Here is a 19471-nt window from a genome sequence, read left to right as displayed (position 1 = left end):
GGGGACATTCCCACTAGGTTTAAATCTGGGACTCTCCACCATTTGACCTTATAACTGAAGAAGCTTCTCGGATGAGAGGTGAAACGTCTTCAAGCAACTTAAAGAAGTCCAGACGCTTTTCTTTGCAAGCTCCTTTGACTACGATGACCTGGATGACTGAGAACCTTCACAGACATAAAAATATCCCTTATTTCACCTTTGATCACACACTTTGGTTTTCCAGTGCAGAGCAATGGCCAAGAAAAGGAAAGACTTCCCCGAGTGAAAAAAAAGATGAAGATACAAGCTGGTGATGATCCAGAGCAGCTGGTCTCAGGAAATGAAGAAAAACCCTGATCACCTTCTCTACATAAACAAGGTGAGTTTAATGTTGTGGTTGATTTAGTTTTTCAAGGTATGTATGTTACTTTAATTATAAACTGCTTTTGTTGCAACAGAATGGTGTTATGTGTATGCAACTCTACGTGAATTATAATCCTTTGTAGGGCTGTGTGATATGACCAAAATCTCATATCCCAATATAAGACATATCTCTCCTGATAACGCTATATATCACAAAATAGTGCATTTTCTGTAAATTCTGTGATTCTCGGGCAACTCGACTTATGTGAAGTTTTTCAGTTGGGCGTCGTGTACCTGGAGTCGAGTGTTTTCACCTGTGCGTGAAACTATACATTTTTAGACATGAGTTTTAGAAATTTCTTTCTGAGTATTTATTACTGGTATTGTCTTACTATTGTCTTATTTGTTGTGATTTAGGGTCTGTGCGCACAAGCAGAGGTTTTTGTTTGTAACCGTAACCTTGTTTTCAGAGCCTTGTCTAACACTTAATGGTCATGAAATATGTCAGACTTTTTACTCTACTTAAACAGCTAAGAGCATTTGAACACCATGGAGAAAAAGGTGTGCATTAAGGAATTTGAACTATGATGTTTAAGTGTTGTCACTGCTGAGGATTCGTGGACACAGATCCTTATTCACTACGCTGCTGTTTACAGTTTAACTTTTCATCAGAACAAGCACTTCTAATTGTACTTTGCTCCTCACTGATAAAACAAGTCCAGTAAATACACTTTTATCTTTAAGTTTGGGACAGTGATCTGTCTTAATTTATTTTGTGTTTTAGTTATCATATGGGGAAAAGTCCTGTGGTTATCCATCCGTCCTGTTCGAATAAACCCAAAGTTCAGGAACATCTTCTTTAGATCTGTTCAGTTTTATTCATGTGGCACCGATTAAACAGTCAACAAATTTTGACTCAAGTATGTTATATTGTAAGGTAAAGACCCCAAAGAGTTAATCTCAGACAAATGTTCACACAAATGTGAATTACATTCACTTCATTAATGAAGTGAATGCAGTTCAGTAATCAAAGGTGTTTGGCTATAACTGACTACATGTGTATACAGTATCATAAGTGGACAGACATGGATGTAAACCACACCTTAACCATTTGGCTGAGGCAAAACTACCACAAGGCAGTGATTTTAACTAAAAGGTACTCTGGATATTATTAAATGTGAACATATTGTTAAATATGACATTTTTAGTTTGTCAGGTGTCCTGTTTGAAGAAAACACTTGGTAGCCACTTGAATGAATGTAAATAAACACATTTACATGGGGGCAACCTGATTTCAAGGAAATAAAAATGCTCAAATTCTTTATACATTTTTAGACATGAGTTTAAACGGCTGCCATTTTCTTTCTGAGTATTTATTACACGGCGTGCTGCGAGGAAAAGCGTGTTCTAACGTTTGAGAGTAAGGATTATTTTGAGCACCTGACAGCTCTTTTTTGTTTTTCATTCGTAAACATGAAGGCGATTTTCCTGGCCTGGGATTTTATAAAAACATTCTGCAGTACATCAAAAACGAAAGAAAACCATTAATCAACACATGAACATTACCTCTGAAGTTACAGCGGTTTTATTAGAGACACGGCTAAGCGTTTTGCATTTTGCATAATTTTAAAAAGTTTAAATTTGTTCAGTATTGAACGGCAGAAATTAGGTTTTCTTTTCGGAAGTATATAAAACGAGAAAAAAAAACGTCGGCCGACAGCGCTGTAAACAACGGTAGAGTTGTGCGTAACAAGCAAGCGAATAATGAAGAAAACAGATTTTTAGACGGGAAACTGTTCTTGAAGTACAGAGAGAGAGAGAGAGGGAGAGAGAGAGAGAGAGCTGTGCATCGTGGTCGAAGCAAAACAGTAAAAGTAAGAGTGAATACATGATGATGTTTATGTGAAGCGTAGTTTGGATCTTCTTTTGCTGCTGGTTTGCTCAATATTGTTTGGAGAGACATCAAACTAACAGCTTTAGAATCAGCGCATAAAGGGCGTGAACACAAAGCGCGGACCGCCGACAGATCAGAATCAGCGAGCTGTCGGCTTTCAGCCCCGACTGTGAGAAATTCGACATCTAACTGATTCTGATTGTCAGGGTTCCAGGGTCGTTGACCCAGTGCTTTCAGTTTTGTTCATGTTCAGTTTATTTTGCCACTTCCATGTTCTCACTTCCTGCTTTTCCTGTGTCAGCTCGTCTCGTGTCATTAGCCAGATTATGTTCAGCTGTGTACTCACCGGTCTGTCATTATCATCCTCATCAGTCTGTGTATTTAAGCCCTCTGTTTCTACTTGTTCACTGTCGTGTCATTGATGTTGATGTCGTCTCTCCGTATGTATGTTCAGGTCAGTCAGCCAGCCAGCCAGTCTTTCAGCCAGTCAGTCCTTCGTTCCTGCCCTGTTCATCCACGATTCATAATAAACCATCTTCAGTTCTTCACTATCCACGAGTCCTGCGTTTGGGTCACTTCCTCGCCTCCACACACGACACTCCTGACACTGATCCGCGGGTTGCGCTGTGTGTTTAAGTCTTTGTGCAGAATCCGTGTACCTGCTCTCATTTACTGTCTTAGCTGTTTGGTGGTTGTTGAAATTTTGTGAGATTTCACCAGAGATTCTGGCATTTCGGGCAAAATCAATTTATATTAAAAAATCGATTCAGGATTTTAATGAATAGATTTTACGTTATCCAAGCCAGAATCGATTTTAATCGATAAATCAATTATAAAAACCCACCCCTAGTTATAAGGTTAATGGGCATCCAGTCAGTTAGCTAGTTAGTATCCATTTAAAACAGGACAGTGGTAAAAACAGTAGGCTACAGACAATTTTAAGTTTTAGATTTTAAATAGGCTGCATACATTTCAATGGGAGCAACAGGACGGTCAAATGTTGCTGATTTTACTACAGAGCAGGACGGATTGTAGGGTAGCAAACATTGTCGGAAAAAAGTTACGTCCAGATTAAAATCACCTCTACAAACTTTAGGTTTGCAGAGCTGATTTTCTTTTTGCAGTAGTGTTTTTTTTTTTTTAAAGATGGATACTCTAATTTCTTTCTAATTCTTTTCATCTTTACATCACCTGATGTGCAAGTTGCTTGAACTGTAAAGGCACATCACCAAAAGTACAGCCAACACATGTATAAATACTAACAGTGGGGACTAGGTCTCTAGGTTTTTGTGTAACTTCTACATAAAATCCCATAAGAAGTATAAAATATATGTTAATCCCAGATATTGTTATATATCACTGACATACAATTTTCTAGTTTCTTGGAGTACTTTGAAAATTACTACTACTTTCTAATTTTGCTACTTTTACTTTCAGTATTTTTTATAACATTTTAAAGTATGCTAGGTTTATACTTAAATACAAATATTTACAGATAGTATGGTCTGTGGTTTTGGTTTTGGCTCTTGACTTGAATTCCAGAGTAGGGTGTAGAAGCGTCACAAAAAGAAAATACCTCCTGGAGTTATTTACAGGTTTAACAAGATACAAATTGTAGGTCTCTTTGTGATTTTTGCAAAGAAGAAACACTTGGTAACAACAGAATCTCAGCTATAAAGTGGATGAAAATGCAGAAAACAATACGGAGCAGGATCTGAAGCGCATTGTGTTGCCAACAATCTGCTGATTCGATAACTGCAAAGTTTCAAAACTCTGACAGTAACATCAAAACAAAAGCTGTGTGCCAGGACATTCATGGCATGGGTTTCCAGGGTCAAGCAGCTATTATTGGTGCAGCTGGGTGCAATGTGTAGCTGGCAAAGTAGCTGGCAAAGTACTTTTGTCTTGTAGTTCCTTATTTTCTTGGCTTAGAGGTAATTACTGGCCCATATGGTTTTCACTGCCCTATGCATAGCCAAGAAAACAGTCCTCGTGAACTGGAAAAATAAAAATAATCTTAATTCTAACCAATATAGAAATGATCTATTAGATTACATTAGTCTTGATACAGCCTCTGCCACCACATCAGATCAATTGCTCTGGGCTCCTTATCCTTATCCCTATCAGCTCCATCACCTAGTGGGGGTGGGGGGGGGGGGGGGGTGACGGTTTCCTCGTGGCTGCGTGCAGCGGGGCTAGGGGAGGGTCTGTGCTGACGGACGTGGGTTACTGACCTGGTAGCCTGGCTGCCCCTGGGTGGGTCCGGGACCGGCGCGAGGTTCTGGGGGCGCTCCGTCTCTGGGCTGGGGCCCTGGCCGGGCCTCGGGGGCCGGTGCATCGAGCCACCTGGAGTGCTCTTCAACTGGTGGGGGAGGTTGTTACATCTTGCAGTAGCTCTCCTCTCGTCAGGAACTCACTCTGCAGGAGGGGGAGATACAGGAGAGGTGGAGGAAGAACTTAGCCTGGGTGTCTATTGTCTTGTGTAGTCTGGAAGATGAGTGGATGACGGGATGGGTGCAGATTTCTCTGAGGTGGGGTCGGGTGGGCTCTCCCGAGCTCTGTGGGGCCGGGCGGCGCTGCTGTACTGGGCCCCAGTCCGGATGGGCCTGGGCCCCCTTTCCCTGGCGGGTTGCAGAGTATGGGGGTGCCTACTGGGGTCAGCGGGGGAGCTGGCCCCAGGGAGGGGTCACTTGCCCCTCCCTTCCTTCCCTCCCCATCTCCAGCTGCCTCCCTCTTCCTGCTCCACCACAATCACCCACACATGCAGGGCCTTGGGGTAAAGGTGTGTCACCAGGGTGCAGGGGAAGTATCCCCCCCTCTGTCCCCTTCTGGCTTCCTGTGCCTCAATTTTATCTCACAACTTAGACATTCACATTACTCACACTCTCATAACACATACATATAGGATCTTGGGGGTGGGCACGCTACACGGAATCCAAAAGACTATCAGGCTGTACAACCTCACCCCCGGCGTCGTTGCCCACCGCTCAATTCTAAATACACGTAGACATTGAGGGCTAGCAGGAGGGGCTATGCGCTTACCTGCTGCTCTCTGGCAGGTAGCTCCATGCCCTCCTGGGTTTTAAATGCACCTTAGAACACACATGCATCAACACTACATATGAGCGGGCGGAGGGAGGTTTGGAGTCTTCACACACCCCCATTCTCTGCGGCCATCTAGACTGGGGTCTGGAATGTGGGGCCTCCCTGCTGCTGCGGAGTCGGGGCAGTCTGCTTCTCCCCACCCCAGGGAAAAGGATAATACCACCTGGGTCTGGGTGTAGTTTCCACCTCCAGGGGCAAGGGTACCTAGACTCAGGGCTTAGAGTATGCTTGGGGAGTGTGATTGTGTGTACAGTGTCTCTCTATGTCTGTCTCTACATTGGGTGAGTGTTGAGTAATTGGTCAATCAAATGGACCAATATGGCAAGGCCATGATGATCCACTTGGTAAAGTAAATCCACTTGGCATCCTTCTTGGCTTTCAGACAACAATTTTGATGGCTAAAGATCGAAACGGGACAGGCAACAAAAAAAAAAAGAAGAAGAAAAAAAGAGGTAATTACTGGCAATTGACTAACAAGCAGCCTCATGCCCAATAGAAACCTGTTCTCTTGCTTTTCCATAACAACATATATATGTATTTGTATTTGGCTACGATTCACTGGAACTTTTGATTTGCATTTCACAAATGTCAATCTAAATCATGGGTAGGGAACATTAGTCCTCGAGAGTAGTGATGGGATTTCCGGCTCTTTTTAGATAACCGCCTCTTTTGGCTCGGCTCACTAAAAAGAGCCAGCTCTTTTGGCTCCAAACCGGCTCTTCAGGTAGTTTTGTTGCTTTAATTAATTTATTATTAACAACAATATAAAATTAAGCACAAAAGGAATTACTAATGTAAAAAAAAGTGGTAATAATTAAAAAAAATGTTCATTTACCTGTTACTACCACACACCAAATCCGGTCATTGGTATTTCGTGGCTTGTGTAGCCACTAGGTAACAAAAGCTCAAAACTGCGCCTAGCATTCGGGAATACTTCTGTTTTCTTTTGTACTTGTTTTGGAGTTTGTATGTGCTTCTGAGTTTGTACGTGTTTTGTCTTGTTGATGTACACTACGGAATGTACATCAGTCTCTAGGGGCCACCGTAAATATACCTTTATTTATTCACTCCACATAAAATGTAACAAATAAATCATATAATTGAGATTGAGAGCTTCTTCTTCAGTTGTTGTGATTTGGAATTGTACACATAAAATGTAATGAAAATAGTAATAATAATAACATAATATAGAACAGACTGTCTGGCTAGTCACCTTGAAAAGTACTGGAAAGAAGAAAAAAACATTTTCTTTGTGTGACAAGAATGACAAGAATCACATTGGGTGGTGACTACAAATACTTTTTGTATTTCTAACCTATGACATTTTACTAACTGTCATTAAACTGTCATGCCTTGGCTTCTTGTCACAATCATTTGAGCCAGTGTCAAAGAAAGAAAACATTTAAAGGCCTAAGTGTAGTTTGCAAACTATACTTTTAATCCTCTAAAAATGTTTTAGTCTTTTTAAAGAAAAAAGTTGTTTGTTCTGTTTTGTTCTCTGAAACCAGTGCTGAGTATGTTGTGATGAGTGATTGGAGGTGATCATACCACACATAATCTATTAAAGCTTGTTTTTGTTTGCCAGTGTCAGTTGGATATTTCCATGTCTTGATCAGAATTTTCTGTCCTGAAGCAAACTTGTTAGTCTAGTTAGGCTGCATATCCATTCTTTAAGTGATCACGCGATGAACCGTGCTTCTGGGCCCAAACTACCCTGCGTTTATTAAGGCCTTTGTGTTTTTAAAATGTTTTAATGCTTTGTATCTTTTCCTATTTAATCTCAACAAGCCCTAAAACCAGTCAGCAATCACTGTTGGCCTCTGTCAGTTTTTATTACCTCTATTCTTTTTACAGCTCCGTTCAAAAGAGGCAAATGTATTCTGAATATAAAAATCAGAAAAAGACTTGATACCCAAGGAGGCCTACAAATAAAAAGCACCATCAACTATAGTTGATGGTGCCTTCTTTATAAAGAAGGCTGAAAAGAGGGATTTTTCAAAATGGGTGACTGAAGGGAAAAAAAGGTCAACTTAAAATAACGACAAAATTGATACCATATTTTCAAGGCAACTTTGACAATAGAGTTATTATAAAAACCTGCACTGGGAGGTTGCTTTTGGGCATAAATCAGGGCTGGTAAAGAGGATAAGGCACAAGAAGAAATCTCCAAGCTCAGCCACGCCGGGGCATTATTCATGCCTTTCCCCTGTAGCCAGTACCTGAGAATACAAATATTACATGCCCAATAATAGAACATAAAGTTTGGTAAAGCCACCCCCCCATCTTTTTCGGTCTTTGAAGATATGTCTTGCGTATTCTAGGGTTTTTTTTGTTCCAAATGAACCCAGAGAGAATCTTGTCTAATTTAACAAAAAAGAAAATTGGGATAAATACAGGGACACACTGAAAAAGAAAAGAAAATATTGGGAGGTTGTTCATTTTAATTGTATTTATGCGCCCTGCTACAGACAGATGGAGTAGAGACCATCTGTCCAAATCCTGTCTAAGTTTCTCCACAAGTGGGTTGAAATTAAGCTTGAAAAGATTATGAAATTGACTTGTAATTTTAACCCCTAAATATGTAAAGTTGTCCGATACAACTCGAAAAGGCAGTGCTGTACACTGATATTACTGTGCAGCAGCATTCAGAGGGAACAGTTCACTCTTGGCGAGATTATTGCGCCTTGACCTTCCTTCTAGATCCTCGCATTTAGCTTGCAGTTGTCTGACCTCCTCCGTTAGGACACTTACAGCAGATTGAAGAGAAGTCAGGTTGTCACTGCAGGCTGTAGCTGAAAGCTCCAAATCTTTAATGGTGGTCCCTTGAGCATTAACTGTAGGGTGGTTATTGCAGCTTTAAACTCAGCCTTCACAGATGATATTTCTGACTGCAGTGTATGGGTAACTGTATCAATCTTGCAGTCAAGCTTGTCGCAGATGTCCCGTTTCAAAACCTCCAATGCTCTGGTAAATGTGACTTCGCCGAGCGGTGCGCCCGCACCCCGCTCGTAGCTGCTCTCTGTGATAGCCGCATCACGTTGAGAGTCGTGACCCAGCTCCGGGCTCTGTGTACCACCCGGATCGGCCTGGCCCAGTTTTCTCCGTTGCTCCCTCTTATCTCCCATTATGCAAAAAAAGAAGAAAAGGCAAATGGTGGGACTTTTAGTGAAAGAACTTGACTGTCCTCACTGGCGTTGTTGTCCCTGGCTTTCTTTCTCTCTTTCTCTCCCGCTCCGTTCCTGTGCTGCTGCGAGTGTAACTACCGCCCCTTCCCCGTCATCCCAGGGCAAAGCACAAGGCTGGTGTGCGGAGTGAAGCGGAAAAAAAGTGCGAGAGAGAGGGTGAGAGAAAGGAAAAGAAAACCCAACGGCTCGCGATAAGGAGCCGGCTCGCGTCGTTAACGTCAAAGATCCGGCTCTAAGAGCCATTTCGTTCACGACCGACACATCACTACTCGAGAGCCATGGTCCTGCAGGTTTTAGATCTCACCCTGGGTCACCACACCTGAATCAAATAATTTCTACCAGGCCTCTATTCTTACTCTGGATGACATTATCTTGGCCTCCAGTATCACTGTGAGAGCATTTCACTTACAGACTGCAGGCTTACTTGTGGTTCCTAGAGTGTTTTAAAGTGAAATGGGAGGGAAAGCCTTCAGCTTACAGGCCCCTCTTCTGTGGAACCAGCTTCCAATTTGGAAGAGAGATACCCTCTCTACTATTAAGATTAGGGTTAAAACTTTCCTTTTGACAAAGCCTATAGTTGGGACTGGAGCAATTGACCCTGAATTCATCCTTAGTTACACTGCAATATTTGTAGGCTTTTGGGGGCTTCCCATGATGGATTGAGTGCTTCTTCTTCAGTTGTTGTTGTGATTTGGAATTGTACACATAAAATGTAATGATAATAGTAATAATAATAACAATATAGAACAGACTGTCTGGCTAGTCACCTTGAAAAGTACTGGGAAGAAGAAAAAAACATTTTCTTTGCGTGACAAGAATCACATTGGGTGGTGACTACAAATACTTTTTGTATTTCTAACCTATGACATTTTACTAACTGTCATTAAACTGCCATGCCTTGGCTTCTTGTCACGATCATTTGAGCCAGTGTCAAAGAAAGAAAACATTTAAAGCCTAAGTGTAGTTTGAAAACTTGTTAGTCTAGTTAGGCTGCATATCCATTCTTTAAGTGATCATGGGATGAACCGTGCCTCTGGGCCCAAACTACCCTGCGTTTAATAAGGTCTTTGTGTTCATAAAACAGCCACTAGCTTCAGCCAAGTCCGACATCTTCCGCTTTAGAATACGACTACGCAGCAAACTGGCGCGAAATGACGTGCATGATGTTAAAGCAGCAGAGTTTACTTCTACGTTTAGAAGATAAATTATTGAAATTAAATAATGATATTCAGCAAGTTTAATTATTTTACAGTGTAACGCAAGTACATTGTAAGTAACTGTAATTAAAATACCTAAAAATGAACAGTAGTTAGTTACTCTACTTTTTCAGTGGAAAAGTAATTTAATTACAGTAACGCGTTATTTAGTAACGCATTACACCCAACACTGGTCATATGTCACACAGTTTCAAACAAAACAACTTCTTCTAGCCTAACTTGGTGGGTGTGTGTGTGTGTGTGTGTGTGTGTGTGTGTGTGTGTGTGTGTGTGTGTGTGTGTGTGTATGTGTGGGGGTTCCACTTTTTTTCTGTCTGCATGTTCCTGTTCTTATTAATATGCCTCTGCAGCTCTGCACAAGACTTCCTGTTTTTCAGTCTGGCTGAGCACTTGGTTTGTGAGTCAAACTGGCCTTGCTTTATACAGGCCTTTATTATTAAAATACATAAAACAATATAATCAGAAAATAAGCACTAAGAATATATATTTATTCTTTAACAGTATTTAGATATGAAGATAAAGTCAACAGCACAAAGCAAAACCAACCAGCACAGAGAGACTTTAAAGCGATCGGCACAGTGATTCTACTTTAGAAACATGAGCAGGTAGAGATGGAGGCTGCAGCCTGAATGCTCATCAGTTTGTTACCAGTTCAGGGTCTGGCCCATGGGCTGTGGTCGGCCTTCACTCAGCTCTAACACCACTCTGGCTTTTTGACTAGCTTAGCATTAGCATTCTTTACGTGCAAATGCTTTGGCCATTCTCAATATGTGTACTTGTGCGTACTTGCGTTCTCGTGTACTCATGATACGTCATCAGTCGGAGACCAAGTACTGTTCCAATTCGAAGTACGCATCAAGCCGAGAACGCAAAAAAGTCCCGGATGTGTTCTCGCTCCGCCCGTTTTATCGAGCATGCATCGGTGGTGACTTGTGTGGACTTGGTACAGCTAAATATCCCAGAATGCGGCAATGGCGGACGAGCGGGGCTAAAAACTTTTAAATATTACTCTTTCTGGGTCACAAAATAAACTTTTAAGTTATTTTCAAGCGAGAATGTAGCTGTGTAAACTTCAAATATCTGCTCGATTTATCAAGATATCATATATTTCCAAACGCGCTCCGACGTTTTCGGAGACATCTGTGACTCGCCAGCTCCATAGCAGACAGCGAGGTCGAGGATTATTACAGCCGGCGAGAACAGCGGACTCTCGGCACATCGTTTTCAACCCCCCCCCCCGCGGTCTTTTTGCTACTCAGGTTAAACAAACCCCAAACCCCAGTAGCTGTCTATTGTATTGAGTGTCCACTAAAATAAAAATAAAAGCGTTCTAACATCTCACCTGCTTGTTTTTATTAAGGTATGTACACGTATAAAAAATAGTGTACATGTACACTATTTCTATTAATAAAGATTTCACTACTAAGGTTAAACATGATATATAAGTCACTTAGATCACTTCTAAATGTTAATGTTTGGTTTATTTCAGTGTTTTATTTGTTCCCAGTAAACCGGTTTGGCTGTGATTAAAGTTAAGCTTCATAACATATTACTCACAGTTAAATTAAGAGGGGACGGCAGTAAAAACTCCAGACCTGTGACATCATCAAGTACGCTGGTGTTCCAATTGTACAAATCGCGAGTCCGTACTCGCATTCTGGGTGAGTCCGTACTCCCGTGCATTCTTGGCGAGTACGTACTCGCGTTCTCGGTGAGTACGTACTCGCGTACTTGAGAATTGAGAAAGGGCCCTTGTGTTACGTCCCCTGGCTAGTCTAGGGGGTTTGGAGGGACGAACATAAAGGTGGATAGTGAAGGAGGAGCCAAGATTATATTTTTAAAAAGGTTTAGTTTAATGCTAGTGAGGAAATTTGGGTTCCGACTGAGGTATAACTTCAGGGAGAGCCAAGGCCAACATAACAAACAAAACATCCGTGATGTGAAAATAAAATAAACTTACCTAACTCCAAAGAAAACAAAATATACAACCTATAACCATAACCTACCTAACAACACATAAACAGGAGAAAACAGGGTGTCAAAACAAAAGGCAGCTCTTCCCTACAAGCAGTCTGTACATTAAAACAAAAATGCACATACAAGTCACAAAGGCATGCAAGCCCGTACAGGTATGGCATCCAAAATGGCCAGAGGGCCCAGAAGTACAGCTCCCCACCTCACTGGCATCCACTTCAAGCTTGAAAGGTTTAGAAAAGTCTGGAGCAACAAGAACAGGTGAACTCGACAGAAGACCTTTTGCACATTCAAAAGCATGTTGACACTCAGGACTCCAAATGAATGGTACCTTCGGGCTGCACAGGTTTGTCTTTTTTTTTTGTTGTTGTTGTCCTGTTTGGATCTTTAGCCATCAGAATTGTTGTCTTAAAGCCAAGCGGATTTATTTTACCAAGTGGATCACCATGGCCTTGCCATATTGGTCCATTTGATTGACCTTTATTATAATTATGTATTTATTTTATTTTCGGTTGCTACAAACGGGACAGACATGACTGGGGGATAGGACAGGGAGAAAGAATGAAAGAAAGAGAGGGAGAGAAAGAAAAACAGAGGGGAGAAGAGACGGTGAGAAAGGGGGGAAGAAAGAAAGAAAAACAAACAAAACACCTGGATCACCTGTATGGAGAAAAAAAAACAGAAGAGAAAGCAAACAAAAAAAGAGCAACATAATAAATACAGCACCATCACAATAAACTAGCTAGCAGTAGATAACAGTAGATACTAAATATTAAACGCTATTGTGCAGCACGCAAGATAGGCAGCGCACAATGTGCTTTGAGGCAGCAGCCAAGAAAGGTGTAGTCCGCGTCTGTGAACACCCGTGTGTACACCTGTGTGCACACCTGTGTGGATCAGCATGCTTGTATTCCAAAGGTTTCTCCATGTAACGATCTGCTAGGGAGTGTGGGGAGCCATAGCCCCGTCCCCCAGGGCATGAAGCAGGTATGGAGGAGATCCAGGCCCCAGACATCCAGAGGCCCCAGAGTACGAGGACCTGAGGAGGACCACCAAAAGGGGCGGAACCGTGCCACCCTCCACAGGTGCCAGGCCCCGCCAATCGGCCACCAGGAGTGAGCCGGTACATACATGAGCGCCCAGCCCCAGTCGACAAGAGCCACCAACACACCATCGTCTGAGGGCATCAGCCACCGGCAGGGAGTGTGGTGAGGGGAGATAGGCCTCCGTACTTTGGAGGGCCTGAGATGTACCCAGAGAGGTTGAGTCTAAGACCCAACCTGACATATAGACACAGACGAACAGGCACACGCGGACACAAACGTGCATTCCCACCCCCATATATACAACCAAATACTCGGCACTCACCCAACGTGTAGACAGACACAAATAGACACTGCACAGACAGTCGCACTCCCCAAACATACTCTATATCCCAGGTCCAGGTACCCCCGCCCCCAGAGGGGCAAGCCGCACCTAGACCCAGGAGATGTAACCCTTCTCTCTGGGGTGGAGGCAAGCGGACCACCTCCTTATCTGCAGTAGCAGGGAGGCCCCGCATCCCAGACCCCAATCTGACGGCCAGCACCTCAACCCAGCCCCCCAGCCCTGACGGCTAACAGAACCGGGGTGAGTGAAGACCCCAAACCTCCCTACGCCCGCTCATATGTAGTGTTGCTGTGTGCTGTTCTAAAGTGCATTTAAAACACAGGAGAGCATGGTTCCTGTTTCCTATCAGAGAGCAGCACGGCTCCTCCCGAAAACCCTTAGTGTCTATATGCATTTAAAATTGAGGGTAGGGCACCAGCGCCAGAGGTGGGTTGGAATACACTGACCATCCTCTGGATGCTGTAAAACGTGCCCACCTTAAGGCCCTATATGTATGTGTTATGTGAGAGCGTGAATAATGTGGATGTCTAGGTTGCAGAATAAAATTGAGGCACAGGCGGCCAGAAGGGGACAGAGGGGGAGTGCCTCCCCTGCACCCTGGTGACATACCTGCACCCCAAGCCCTGCGTGTGTGGGTGTGGTAGAGCGGGAATAGGGATGCAGCTGAGGATGGGGAGGGAAGAAAGGGAGGGGCAAGCGGCCCCTCCCTGGGGCCAGCTCCCCCACTGACCCCAGTAGGCACCCCCACACTCTGGAACCCACCAGGGCAAGGGGGCCCAGGCCCATCCGGACCGGGGCCTGCAGAGTGAGCTCCTGTAGAGAGGAGACCACCTGCAAAGATATAACAACCTCCCCACCAGCTAGAGAGCCCCCTAGTTGGGCCGATGCACCAGAGGTCCCCTGCACTGGGGCTGAGCCCTGGGGCTCCACAGGTTTGTCAGTGGTGTTACAACTTCAGAAAAATTCCTACAGAAACACCTGTAGTAACCAACCATCCCCAGAAATCTACGCAGCTCACGGCGTGTTGTTGGCACAGGAAAGTTGAGGATGGCATTAACCTTTGCACTGATAGGGCGAACCTTGCCCTGTCCAACTTCCTTTCCAAGGTAGGTAACTGTAGCCTTACCAAACTCGCATTTAGCCAAGTTGAGGGTCAAGGAACCATCAGCTAAACGCTTGAACACAGTGGCTAAAGTGTCGACATGCTTTGACCAGTTCAGTTGGAAGAATAGATGACCACATCATCAAGATAAACATTACAGTTTGCCACACCAGATAATACAGTTGACATTAACCTCTGGAAGGTAGCAGGAGCATTTCTCATTCCAAATGCCATGACTGTATATTGTAAAAAGTGATCAGGTGTTACGAAAGCTGAGATTTCTGATGCTCTTTTTGTCAAAGGAACTTGCTAATAACCTTTAAGAAGGTCAAGCTTCTTTTTTTTAACACAGTTTTCTAAGCTTTAGAGCGCTCCAAAATTCACATGAAAGAAAACATAAAGAAATGTCATTCTAACATTTTGGAGAGACTGTAATGGCACATCAAATTTGGTTAACAAAGTGAAATATAGGATTTATAGGTTAAGTGGCAAACATAACCAAAAATAAATGTCACAAATGTACACATACAAAAATCAAAAACACTGTAGTTTAAACTAATAAATGGTGAGGACAAAAATGGACAGAGGAGGAAGAATTAGCAATGAGACAGCTTCAATCTGTGCTTTAATTAACATGTTAAGATGCACATTTGATTAAATAAAAATTACTATTAAACACTTATAAATTATACACTCACTCGAAACATTGCATGGTCCGCAACAATATTCATATAGGTGGTATTAAACTGGGCCAAGTAAAGATCCTCCACACCACTGGGGATAAAGGGCAAAAACCAACTAAATAAGCAGACAAAAAAATACATATATCAATCACCTGGATCACCTGTTGAGAAAGAAAAATGAAAACAAGCAGAAGAAAACGAGAGTAATACAATAAACAACATCACGATGATATATGGGAATATAACAGTAAATACTAAATATTAAACATTATTGTGCAGCACGTAAGATCGACAGCGCACAGTGTGCTTTGAGATAGGAGCCAAAAAGGGTGTAGTTTGTGTGTGTGAGCACCCGTGTGTACACCTGTGAGCATGGACGCGCTTGTTTTTAAAAGGTTCCTTCATGTAATGACCTGCTAGAGGGTGTGGGGAGCCAAGGAAGACCAATAGAGGGGCAGCTGCGCCACTATCCCAGAAAGAGCTGAAGAGAGTCCCAGATGAGGGGTCACTCAGCAGCCACGGAGCAGAAGCCAGGGGGGGTTGCAGTGACGTGCCCATGAGCTCCGCAAGCAGGTCAAGCTTGCTCACATAAGCAGCAATCCAACGCTGTCAATACAGTCCTCAATACGGGGCAGTGGGAAGGAATCAGGTACTGTTACTGCATTTACCTTGCGGAAATCTGTGCAAAAGCGAGGTGTTCCATCTGATTTTGGCGTAACCAGGCATGGAGAGCTCCATGGACTATGGCTTGGGATAGCCAATCCATGCTTCAGAAGGTAGTCTACTTCTTTGTTTATCATTTCTCTTTTTGCCATATTCACACGGTAAGCATGCTGCTTAATAGGCACTGCATTCCCAACATCAATGTCGTGCTCTATTACAGTAGTACGGGAAGGCATGTCCCCAAAGAGTTTTAAATGAATGTTGACAAGCCTTTCGATGTCTAACTGTTGCTCACGGGTCAAGAGAGAAAGATATGTAGGACCACAGAGAGAATCAGCTCTAGAATGAAAGGATTTGAGCATATTGAGATGGCACAAGCATGATTTACGCTTCCTGTCTGGTGTTTTAATCACATAGTCCATGTCATTTATTTTCTTATCCACCTGGTATGGTCCACAGAAGCGGGCAGAAAATGCAGAGCTAGCAGTTGGTCAAAGCACCAAAACCTTGTCACCTGGATTGAAAGATCGAGGAACGGCTTTCTTATCATACCAACTCTTCATCTTCCCCTGAGCAGAGGAGACGGCTTCTGCAGCTGCCAACCTGGCCTTATGGAGGCGCTCTCTGAACTGTGAAACATAATCCAGAACATTAGTTTTCATCACATGATCTGTTGACAAGAACTGTTCTTTCAACAACTTCAAAGGTCCCCGAACAGAATGACCAAACACTAGTTCATTTGGGCTAAACCCAAGTGATTCTTGCTTAGCTTCACGTATGGCAAACACCATCAGGGGTACTCCCTCACCCATTCTTTTCCAGTATCCAAGCAGTATTTCTGCAATGTTGCCTTGAGTGTCTGATGCCAGCGCTCTAATGCTTCTTGAGACTCAGGATGGTATGCACTCGACACAACATGCTTAATCCCAAGAGTCTGCATAACCTGCTTGAAAAGTTTAGACAGAAAGTTAGTTCCTTGGTGTGTCTGGACTACTTTCGGTAGACCAAAAGTAGTGAAGAACTTTGTCAAAACTTTAATCACCAAAGGTGCAGTTTTGGAACAGAGTGGAACAGCTTCTGGAAAGTACACATTTTGAAGACACACGTCAAATTAGACATTGCAGTCAGTAAAAACTGATTACCATTCTTTGTCTTGGGCAATGGACCAACACAGTCCACAATGACACGTTCAAAAGATTCACCAAGTACTGGTATAGGATGAAGAGGAGCTATGGGAACTGTCTGGTTTGGCTTTCCTGCAATCTGACATGTTTTACAAGTGTGGCAAAACTCAACTATATCAGCCTTCAATCCTGGCCAAAAGAAATGGTTGAGTATCTTATTGTACGTTTTTGTAACTCCCAAATGACCAGACAGGGGGTGCTCATCTGCAAGGGAGACTACGTAGTGACAATACTCAAGAGGCACAACAATCTGATAAGTAGTTCCATTGTTAATCATGGTGACCTGCAAAGAAACGCGTGCAGCCATCATTGCATTGCATAAAAAGGGCTTCACAGGCAAGGATATTGTGGCTACAAAGATTGCATATAAATCAACAATTTATAGGATCATTAAGAACTTCAAGGAAAGAGGTTCAACTCTTGTTAAGAAGGCTTCAGGACATCCAAGAAAGTCCAGCAAGCGCCAGGATCGTCTCCTAAAGAGGATTCAGCTGCGGTATCGGCATGCCACCAGTGCAGAGCTTGCTCTGCACTGGTAGCATGCCAGTGCCACCGGCAGCAGGCAGGTGTGAGCGCACCTGCACGCACAGTGAGGCGAAGACTTTTGGAAGATGGCCTGGTGTCAAGAAGGGCAGCAAAGAAGCAAAGAAGTTTTTCTCTCCAAAAAAACCCATCAGGGACAGATTGATCTTCTGCAGAAATTATGGTAAATGGACTGCTGAGGACTGGGGCAAAGTCATATTCTCCGACGAAGCCTCTTTCCGATTGTTTGGGGCATCTGGAAAAAGGCTTGTCCGGAGAAGAAAAGGGGAGCACTACCATCAGTCCTGTGTCATGCCAACAGTGAAGCATCCTGAGACTATTCATGTGTGGGGTTGCTTCTCATCCAAGGGAGTGGGCTCACTCACAATTTTGCCCAAAAACACAGCCATGAATGAAGAATGGTACCAAAACATCCTCCAACAGCAACTTCTTCCAACAATCCAACAACAGTTTGGTGAAGAGCAATGCATTTTCCAGCACGATGGAGCACCGTGCCATAAGGCAAAAGTGGCTCGGGGAACAAAACGTTGAGATTTTGGGTCCATGACCTGGAAACTCCCCAGATTGAGAACCCATTGAGAACTTGTGGTCAATCCTCAAGAGGCGGGTGGACAAACAAAAACCTACTAATTCTGACAAACTCCAAGAAGTGATTATGACAGAATGGATTGCTATCAGTCAGGATTTGGCCCTGAAGTTGAATGAGAGCATGCCCAGTCGAATTGCAGAGGTCCTGAAAAAGAAGGGCCAACACTGCAAATACTAACTCTTTGCATAAATGTCATGTAATTGTCGATAAAAGCCTTTGAAATGTATGAAGTGCTTGTAATTATATTTCAGTACATCACAGAAACAACTGAAACAAAGATCTTAAAGCAGTTTAGCAGCAAACTTTGTGACAACTAATATTTGTGTTATTCTCCAGTCAAAGATCTTGTCCTGTGTGAGAAAACTTCACCGTACCTCAAAGTCATTACTATAGTTTATTAATTTCCACGCTGATGTCAGCTTTAAATGACACAATAAAGTGTCAGACACAGCAAGCAGGGAAGCAGAATAACATCAGAAGAACACACCTAAAGAAAGCTCAAGCCGATCCAGGAGAGAAGGACAACTGCTGCCTAAGCGAAAACCTGTAGTGGTCCCGTACATGTCAGGAGTATCTGAGCAGCTGAGACGCATTTTTGAATTGAAAGAGACAGACCTCTTTCTGGGGGCCGCCATCGACGTAGATGACATCCGGCTAAAGGCCTGAGAAGTGGCCTGCAAAGGCGAGGTGATTCTGGCCGAGCTGGGTCAGACAGCGCTGTAGAGGCAGCAGAGGCTGGACCAGGCGCGGCAGACGCTGGACAAGGCGAGGATGGTGCGGGACCAGGCGAGGATGGTGCGGGACCAGGCGAGGATGGTGCGGGACCAGGCGAGGCTGAGGACGCAGGGGTGGGACCAAGCGATTCTGATGCTGACACTGCATGCGTGGATGAGGACGCTGACGCTGAAGCTGCTGCTGCAGGCAAGGATGAAGCAGCAGACGACGGCGTGGGAGCCGCAGGTGGTGGCGCTGCAGGCAACGCATGGGAGCCGCAGGTGGTGGCGCTGCAGGCGATAGTGATGGCGGGACGGGCTCCTCGGATCCCTCAGCAAAAACAGTCACAGAACCAGCAGGCACAGGGGCCTCTGGCACACACAGAGCAAAACCAGCAGGTTTGGACACCCCCAGCAGACACAGAACGGAACCAGCAGGTGCACAGGCCTCTGGCAGGGACAAAACACAACCAGCAGGTTTGGAGACCCCTGGCAGACACAGAACGGAACCAGCAGGTGCACAGGCCTCTGGCAGGGGCAAAACAGAACAAGAAGGTTTGGAGACCCCTGGCAGACACAGAACGGAACCAGCAGGTGCACAGGCCTCTGGCAGGGAGAAAACACAACCAGCAGGTTTGGAGACCCCTGGCAGACACAGAACGGAACCAGCAGGTGCACAGGCCTCTGGCAGGGGCAAAACAGAACAAGAAGGTTTGGAGACCCCTGGCAGACACAAAACGGAACCAGCAGGTGCACAGGCCTCTGGCAGGGAGAAAACACAACCAGCAGGTTTGGAGACCTCTGGCAGGCACAAAAAGAACCAGTAGGTGCACAGGCCTCTGGCAGGGAGAAAACACAACCAGCAGGTTTGGAGACCTCTGGCAGGCA

General features: G+C 44.1%; 1 long non-coding RNA gene across 1 annotated transcript in view; it reads left to right on the top strand.

The window, feature by feature from the left end:
- Positions 1-19471, top strand: part of LOC148102557 (uncharacterized) — a 35227-nt gene that overhangs the window by 2879 nt on the left and 12877 nt on the right. Inside the window, exon 2 of the long non-coding RNA XR_015719135.1 lies at positions 224-358. This is a non-coding gene — a long non-coding RNA (uncharacterized LOC148102557). The remainder of the gene's footprint in view (positions 1-223; positions 359-19471) is intronic.

The sequence above is a fragment of the Neolamprologus brichardi genome, chromosome 6, assembly GCF_056152115.1.
Source record: "Neolamprologus brichardi isolate AB-2024 chromosome 6, ASM5615211v1, whole genome shotgun sequence".
NCBI lineage: Eukaryota > Metazoa > Chordata > Actinopteri > Cichliformes > Cichlidae > Neolamprologus > Neolamprologus brichardi.
This window is presented reverse-complemented; position numbering and strand designations above follow the sequence as displayed.